The sequence below is a fragment of the Brassica oleracea genome, unplaced genomic scaffold, assembly GCF_000695525.1.
Source record: "Brassica oleracea var. oleracea cultivar TO1000 unplaced genomic scaffold, BOL UnpScaffold01081, whole genome shotgun sequence".
Lineage (NCBI taxonomy): Eukaryota > Viridiplantae > Streptophyta > Magnoliopsida > Brassicales > Brassicaceae > Brassica > Brassica oleracea.
Window position 1 is genome coordinate 13,211 of NW_013617648.1, and position 9,460 is coordinate 22,670.

At 31.6% G+C, this 9,460-nt stretch overlaps 1 long non-coding RNA gene across 1 annotated transcript; it reads right to left on the reverse strand.

Annotated features, from left to right (window-relative positions):
* Positions 1 to 3,695: 3,695 nt before the first annotated feature.
* On the reverse strand, positions 3,696 to 4,488 carry LOC106320824. The gene is made up of 2 exons (XR_001265928.1): positions 4,412 to 4,488; positions 3,696 to 4,144 (listed from the first exon to the last, which is right to left on the reverse strand). It is a non-coding gene; the product is annotated as an uncharacterized LOC106320824 (long non-coding RNA).
* Between the last annotated feature and the right edge of the window lie 4,972 nt (positions 4,489 to 9,460).

Here is a 9,460-nt window from a genome sequence, read left to right on the forward strand (position 1 = left end):
CAAGTTCTCGAGAACAATATTGATAATCATCAAAGTATATGATCTGAATATCTTAAGAACCTCTGGGTACAATTTTCCAAACAATTGAATATCTCAAGAAAGAGTTTGAGATGAAAGATCATGGAAAACAAAGTTTTGTTTGGGACTACAGCTTGAGTACATTAACAATGAAATCCTTGTGCATCAAATAGTATATACAGAAAAGGGTACTCAAGGGATTTAATGTGGACCAGTCTCACCCATTATCTAGTACATGGGCGTGAGATCACTTGTTTTAGACACTGATATGTTTGGTCCACAAGAAGGACATGGTCGTGAATATCCCTGACTTGGACACGGATCCTTTGGTCCCAAGAAGGACAAGAAATATGTCTTTGGTCCGGTAAAGTCCATTGCCCAAGTACCATTGGCGCCTTGATGTTATAGACAAGCCATACTAGGCCGGACATGTGTTCTTGCCGAGAATCTCCTATATGTTTAGCTCATGTTCGACCATAAGACACTAAAGACATACACGTCCCTAACCTTAAGTACTATTGGCGCCTTGCTTTGATATTGAGACCATTAGTCATTGGTATCCATGAAGCTCAACCATCAGGTTGGGATGCGCCAACTTGAAGGACATATACGAAGATTGGGATACGTAGACTGAAAGATTTTCAGTGATGTTCAGAACAGGGAGAGTAATGCGTGTTGTACTCTTTTTCCTTAACCATGGTTTTGCCCCACTGGGTTTTCCTGGTAAGGTTTTAATGAGGCAACATCCAAAGCGTATTACGAACTCTGCATGGTTATGACATCCAAGGGAGAGTGTTATAAACCATATGATGGAAGTCCATAACCGGCCCGGTCTATAACCGGTCCAATACCAAGAGAGAGAGAGAGACGGCCCAACCCTAGAGAGAGAGAGAGAGGCGGCCGCATGAAGAGGGGAGAGAGACGGCTTAGGCTTTAGAGAAAAAAAAACCCTATTTCATTTTCCTTGTATTTGTACACTTTCCATATTTATGTATTTTCTTTAATCTCTTCGTAACTCCCATATATAAAGGCAACTTATGATTGAGTAATTATACACACAACTTACAGATTCCTAAACCTTAAGTTCATAACAAAAGTTTTTTTTTTTATATTGTGCTTTTTTATTTTATTTTTAGGGTTACGGTTATGTTGTAAAGACATTTTATAAACTCTGGACATATCAGAAATAACAAGACTCGGTTTTACTTTGAGAATATAGTGTGATTTATAGTATACTAGGGGTATTCCGGCGCTACGCGCCGGATTCGGACTTTTTTTGTCTTTTGAATTCAATTTGTTTCATTTTCATTTGTTAGTTGTTAGTCCAATCAACATAGAATTATTAGTTCTTGACAATTAAGAATTGAGAGTCCTGACCTAATAATGGATTTTGTAAATGCATGTTAGGAGATCTCACGTCTATAGTTCTTAGCTTTCGAAGTCATGTCAATGCATTTTTGACTCGTGATGAGTGGAAATGTTAAATTTTTTAAGTAATGTGAACGATGCATTTTATTGGTTTACGGTTCGTATGTATAGGGGATTTTTTTTTTTTTTTAAAGTTTATTGGTTTATCCCAAAAAGATAGTTGATGGTATGAGTTAGGACATGAGGGAGTAATAATGAATTTCAAAAGTATAGCAAACAAAATATTTTATTTTTCATAATGATTTAATATTGATTTTAATTTTATTTTGACAAAAGGTTTTAGAAAGTTTTACAATTTAAAAGTTTTTTTCTGTTAGATGAAGTTTTATATTTTGTTTCCAGTTATTAGTCTAAAGATAAATTTTTAATGGCTGCGTATTGACTAATTATTTTCCTTTTATATATTATTAATTAGATAACTAATAATTAACGATTCATCGTCATTTTAAAATAATTCAACCAATATTTTGAGGATATATGGACAAATATAAAAGTGTTGATAGTTTACACACTTTTGGGATTTTGATAAAACTAAAATGTCTTTTTGGTAAGATTACAAAAGCCTTGAGAGTTTGAATTCTTCATTTCCTTATTTATGTTGTCATTTTCTATATTCAAATGATATAGGGGTTTTCTATTGTTATACCAGTTTTTCTTAATACTTGTATTATTTTTATATGTTTATGTATCGCTTTCTATTTTTTAATTTGAGATATAAAATCATTAAAAGGATTATGTTATTTATTTTATTTTACTAACATTAGTAAAAAGTCAAAAAAGCTTTACTAAAACTAAAATGATGATGATAGTATTTTCATGTTCTTCTCAGAGAGGCTTGAGTTTGAATAAATCTACTGTTTACACCAGATCATGACGTTAAGATGCAAACGGATGGGTTGCTTCAGAGAGAGATCGATTTACCATAGCGTAAACCATAACCCGTCTCCTACACCGGCGTTCTGCACTTTCCTCTCTCGCCTCTCGGCTTTGATCTGCCAAAGCCTATCGCAGCAACGGGCAATTTCAGGGCGGAATCTCTTACTGATGCGTATTATCGGATCCGGAGGGATCGCCCTTACTTCAAAGTGAACTACGTGACGACCATCTCCCTTGTGCTCGCGCTCTGGCTCCTCTCCCATCATTTCTCTCTCCTCGTTCTCATGTGACTATTCGGCGCGTGGATATTCCTCTTCCTATTCTGCACGTCTGATCAGTCGCTTGTTGTTCTCGAACTCGAGAAGTCGCCATGTCGATGGGTTTGTATGAGTTTGAAGACGATTCCAGATTTAGGATAAGATTTGTAGACGTTATGTAGATCGTAATGTTGCTTTAAGCTTCCGTGGGATTTCATCGTGGAGGTAGCGGCGCAAAAGGAAAATGGAAGAGGTAAACCTAACTCTATGTGAGTTTCTAACAGATGTGATAAAAATTGGGTTTCAGATTTGGGATTTATTCGCAAAGTAATAAAAGCCCAGTGCAATAAATAGATTGAGCGACCCGGCAGAAAAAAAAATCGAAAGTGCCTTACCATGCCGCCACGTGGCGCGATTTTCCCTCTTCTCCAGAGTGACGTGGACGCAGGAGATGTCAAATACTTCAACTTTATTTAATAATATTTATTTATTTACATTGTAAAGACATTTTATAAAGAGAATATTTATTTACACGGTTTTCATCAAGATCCGGTCGGCAAACACCGGTTGATGAAAAAACATAATGACTCGTCTCTCATGAATCAAAGAGCTCACATCTCTCCCCCCGCAGTCGACACCACTCCGGTGAAGCTCCGGACGCACCACCATGACGACTTTCTACCACCACATTGGCTCTATTTTCTGTTTTTTCCCCAAAATACAGTAAGATTAGTAGTTTTATTGTCAGTTTTATTCTTTTCTGAAAATCTATTCTTCACAACCTTAAAATTTGACCAACCTTAAAATCTGTGTGATTTTTAAGTTGATGACCTTAAATTTTTTTATTAAACTACGTGATTTTCCCGTGCTTATGCACATGTACAAATATTTATAAAATAATATAATATAATAATTGATTGTTATTTATTTTAATTTTAAATTAATTTATATTAATAATACTGTATAAATATTTATAAAACCTAATACTGTATTAGTTAAATTAATCTTAAGGTTGAAATCAGATCTTATTTAATAATTTTAAGATTCGGAAAAAAAAAAAAGATTGAAGTGTATAAAACTTACCGCATATTAATATTTTAAAAAGGAACAATCATACGCAGAATATATAATTTAGTTTTATTAATTACATCATTATGCACTCACACATATGTGTTGGCATCGAATATACATTTTTTTGGTTACAGTTTTCTAAAACTCACTCATATGTGACTTGAAAAAGGGTTAGAGAAAAGGAAAAACAAAATTTGATGTGAAAGCCCTAGTTTGTTGATCTGAGCTTCAACATTTTACTCTTTGCCAGGAGCCTTGACCACAGGTCCAACGCAAGCCTTTGGGTTCTGGGCTCCCACAAGCTTAGGTGTGACGTTTGTGCACTCGAAAGTGGGTGGACCGTCAGGTCCTGTGTACTCAATGTTAATGTCTCCAATCTCAACGTTCTCACATGGATGACCCTTGCTGCACAATAGTTTCACTGCGTCCTTGTTCCCTGATGTTCCTCTAATATTCCTGAAGGTAATGTCCACCAGCTTAATTGTTGATGGTTTCTGCAAATAAAAAAAACTTTGGGAATCATAATCATATATAGAACTCTATACGACCTTACTTGAACAGGATCTGTTCTATAGGTTCGTACCTCTGGTTGCTCAAAAAAAAAAAAAAAAAAGAACTCTATATGTAACCCTCTACCAAAATGGTGAATGCTAAATATCTAGAAAACCATCAGAATATAATATGTTTGCTGAACCACTTTATCCAATTTGATAGAATACGGTGATAGTGGCAAGACATAGAATCTAATAAAAGATACTTACGTTCTTGTTGCATTGGTTCCAAGGGCAGTACTCCTGGTCGATAAGGATTGGGTTGCTAACTTTGTTAAGGATGATATAAAAACGTATGAACTATGTCCAAGTGCCAAGACTATACATTTCAACATGTTAGAATGGCTTGTCATCATCTGTGATTAAATATGTTCTCGCAGTCAGGCATAAGTAAATATTTGCTATTAAAATAGTAGGTTTAAAAGAATCCACGAAAATGAAGCAAGTGATTCCAATTTTGTATATACGAGTTAGTGATCATTCAAGGAAAATGTATACAACAAAAAATCATATGATGAAAGAAAATCAAGAATTGCAAATGGTCAACAAATAGTGAAATAGATTTACACAATTCAGAAGGCAAAAGTTGGAACTACTGGACCAAATATCATAAAGAAGAAATGGGAGATTTCATGTTTACCAATTTTATGATATCATTATTCATCTTTACCGTCACTAAAAATATATTTTCAAAAAGGTAAACCAGTTCATGAAAGAAAGAATTATTGTTAAAAGATGAAGATGTTTATGACTAAGTTTTTTTTTTTTTTTTTTTTTTTTTTTGATAATCCAGGGTTCCCCGCTTCGCGGGTCATTCCCTGGGCCCGGTCAGGCAGCGGGCCAGCTTCACCTGAGAGGTTTTTCCCTCAGTCCGAAGGCCCAGTACCCACTTTAGTGACATGGATGAACAGTTCGCCTCCGGCTGGCGTCGAACCCGAAAGCATGACAATTGGCCCCCAAGGCTCTAACCAGTAGAGCTGACTCATCCCGTCATGTTTATGTTTATGACTAAGTTAAAAAAAAATAGCATTTCAAAGCAAACGATTTACAGAGAAGCTGGACTATATTTGAAAATTAATTGTTTTAGGTGTTTGTTTGTATTTCTTCGCTTCTATTATTGTTTGTCAAATATTTATATGTATTTTGTAACTTTATGTGTTAATATATGTATGTTTATCGTCAATTTCTGTTTAATCTTCGATTGGTCATCACTAATCGATGACTTTAATGTGGTTCGTGACTTCCGCCTTTGATAACAAAAATCAACCGTTCCTCATTGCTTAACTGCATTGCATTTTTTATTTCATCGTTTTCAACCACTTAATCCCTTGTGTATAACTGAAAGGTATTCCAACACTCTTTTGATAGTCACGTGTCATCACAAATATGATTTTTAGAATACTTAGAAAAGTAAGTTGGTTCATCTAAGCATATATTATACTTTTTATCAAACTAACTATCAAATTAATTACTAACTAGATGTTGACCCGCACGATCGTGCGTGTTTTCTTTAATAGTAAATTTTTTTAGATTATGCAATAAATATATATCAATAAATTAATACAATTTGGCGTTATATATTATCTAATTTTATAATAATATTTGTGTGGCGTATAATATTATTAAAATTATTTTATATAATTTTTTTTACAATCAAAACTAAACTAAAATTTAGTTTCTAATTATATTTTGTGATAATTAAAATTTTAATTAACTAATTTTGAAAGTATATTTTGAAAAAGATTCTATAAGATATTTGAAAGATATTGTTAGACATTTCTTTAAGATATTTATTAGTATTTCAAATAAAAATAAAGATATTAAGCTATTATAATTAAGTTATGTAAAATTTAATAAATTTTTTAAGGATGGTCCAAATAAAAAAATCACACATGAAATAAGTCATAACTTCTATTTTAATAGTATACTAGATCTCGATCCGCGGGGGTTTTTGTTTTCATTTATTTTTTATTTTTATATAAATATTTTGTTTTCAATTCTAAATTGGTATATATTATTATATATGTATCTATCCATTTTTAAAACATAATAAGTTTACGGTATATTTTTTCATTGAATAGATTGTTTCAAACTTTCACATGTATTTGTATCTTTTTCTATATATACACTTTCAGATTATTATTTCATTATTAAAATCGTAACTATATATATAAAGATTAGTAAAACAGTGTTTTATTATCATATTCAAAGATATTGTAATATTTCACAAATTTAAAAAGTTTTTAAAAAATTAAACTTTTCGCTTCATAGATTTATATTATCGAGTAAATAATTAAACATTTTTTTTGTTTAATTTTAAAAATAAAGTATATAGCTTAAATTTTGTTTTCATTGGTTTAAGGTAGTAAAGATTAATCAAGAGATCACATATTCTTCACCTGCTCATATTCTCAAACCATCTGGTATGGTCTTGTGGGTAGGCTGTTAGCTTATCGGTTCTCTAATAATTGGAATCAGACTCTAAGTATGGTGTCTGAGGGTACTAGAGATGCAACAACAACCTTCCTGATTCGGTATGCATTTCAAACGGCAGTATACTCTGTGTGGCAGGAGAGAAATGGCCGTCGGGTGGGAGAACGGGAGTGGTCTGCTGCTCTGTTACTCTCGAGAATTGATAAGCAAGTGCGAAACCGCATCTCCTCAATAAACAAGGCAGGTCCTTTAAGACTACAAACTGCCATGCAGCTTTGGTTTGGTAGTCGATAGAGTATAGTCAATTTTGTACAGAAGTTGAGTTAGTATCATTCCAAACACTGATGCATTTATTGTACAAAGGTTTTTGAGATGAATAAATTTAGCATTCATTCAAAAAAAAAAAAAAAAGATTAATCATTGTTAGATAATATGATTTTTGTTATTTAAAAAAAATATTTGTAATTTTAAAACTTAACATCGACAAATATTTAAATATTTAGCATAAAGATGTATAGTATTACAACATTAAATTATATCTATTTAATTTATACTATCTATAAATCCAATGGATCATCTATTGTTTAAATCCAATTATTGATAGCCCAATAAAAATTTCTGGTAGGCCCAAAATTTAAATGATAAGATTAAATATTATATGTAACATGACTTTATAGGAATAAGTCCATTAAGTCCATTTTTTTTTAAATCACTCATGAATTAAGGTTGTGACTTCTGTTTTAATATATAAGATATGTACTCCATTATTTTCTTAAATTAAAGCTACGAAATTATCTAATATGATTAACATATATACGAAAATTAAAGATTATGAATAATAAAAATCTGATAACATTTTTTGTAAACTCCCTCTATTTTATTTTATATTATTAAAAGAAATTAAACAATCATATTAACCATATAATTAAAAATATAGACTTTTTATATGTTATATTTCAAAAATTTTTAAACTATAAATTACTAAAAATGTTAAAAGCTCACATTGAAATTTTGTGATCAATGGTTTAACTTTTTTTTTGTTATAGCAAGATACAAAATGATCATAAGATCGTATGAATATGAAAACTTATTTAATAGATATACATATTAATTTTTTTTGTTATAACAAGATACAAAATGATCGTAAGATTGTATGAATATGAAAACTTATTTAATAGATATTCATATTAAAAATATATATATATATATATATATATATATATATATTTATCTATTTTAATATCGTTTAGATTAAACTATATACCATATAAAAATATGTTAATTTTGAAATTTGCATTGAAAAATATTAAGACCTTAATATTTTAATTTTGATATTTTCATTGAAAAACTCTCACATTGAAAATTTTGTGCTTAATGGTTTAATTTTTTGTTACAGCAATATATACAAATGTTAATAAAATCATATGAATATGAAATCTCAATTAATAAGTGTTTATATTAAATTTTACTAGATATCTATGTCATTATCATTCAAATTTAATTATATAGCATATAAAATAAATAAAATAACTGTTTTGATTTATTTACCAAAAAATTATTATAAATAAACAAAAAGTGTAGTTTTGATTTTTGTGTTTACTCTAATTTAATTATATAAATAAGAAGTAAATAAACACAAAACAAATAATAATATAAAAATATCATTTGTATACATAAAGTTCATCCCGCTCAAAACGCGGATCTTAACCTAATTTCTATAATAACTTTTGCTTATTTTGATGTACCAGTATCATAGATTTAATATTACTAGAAATATCAATAAATTTGTCCGAACTTCTTTTTGATATTGAAGCCTAAAAAAGTATCCAACATGTTTAAGGAGCATTGACCCAAAGTAGAGAAGAAGACTATGCACCTCATAATATCAAATGAAAATTTTCCAAAGAGATCATAAGCAAAGAGCAAAAGATTGATTGAAAATTACATTTCCAATCAGTGTACTTATGACGATGTCATGTTTCGTTGTCCAAATGCTTGCATCGTTTATGTATGAACAAGTGTATCTTTGAGTTCTAGTTCAGTATAACTTGGAAAGAATACTATATGTTGGTGAACTATTATTGAAATGATTTGAGTTCTAGTTTAAAATGAGTTCCCAAAAAAAAACTAATTGTTATGAACCAGGGGATGACTCATAACCAAAAGATTATGATTTGTAATCTTTTCATTTATCTATGACGGTGTAATCTCCTATATAATGAACCTCTATGTTATGAATAAAAAAAGACTTTTCCATTACTTTTATAACACGTTATCAGCACGAAACTCTAAATCCCTAAGCTAATACCCAAATCGAAAAACCCTAAAACCCTAACCCTAGCCGGCGATCCGACGAACCCTAAACCACGATCGCGTTTCTTGTTCCCGCATCTGTTCCAGCTCGCGTCCCCGATCAGCTTCAGCCCAAGGCGTTCCTGATCCTAGCTCAGACGTTCGCGACCCGAGAGCAGCTCCAGCACGCGACCTCTTCCTCGTTCGCGACAGCATCAGACAGCTCGCGTCCGACGATCAAGGCGTTCCTGATCAAGCAACAAAGGACGTCCGCGACCCGATAGAAGCGACTCGATCCATTCATGCTCGAGTTCCGTTCGTGTCCAGCTCGCGGCTCAACTCCTTTGGTGGTCCGATTCAACAATCATCTAAGGTTAGAAGGTAATTCAAAACCTAGAACCCATAATCGAACATGGATTGATTGATAAAGAATGAAACCCTAAAATCCTAATCTTTATGAATCAAAACCATAGGGTAATAGATCAAAAATTCTAATTGAGTAAATCGAAGCTCTAAAAGTTCGATACCCCAAAC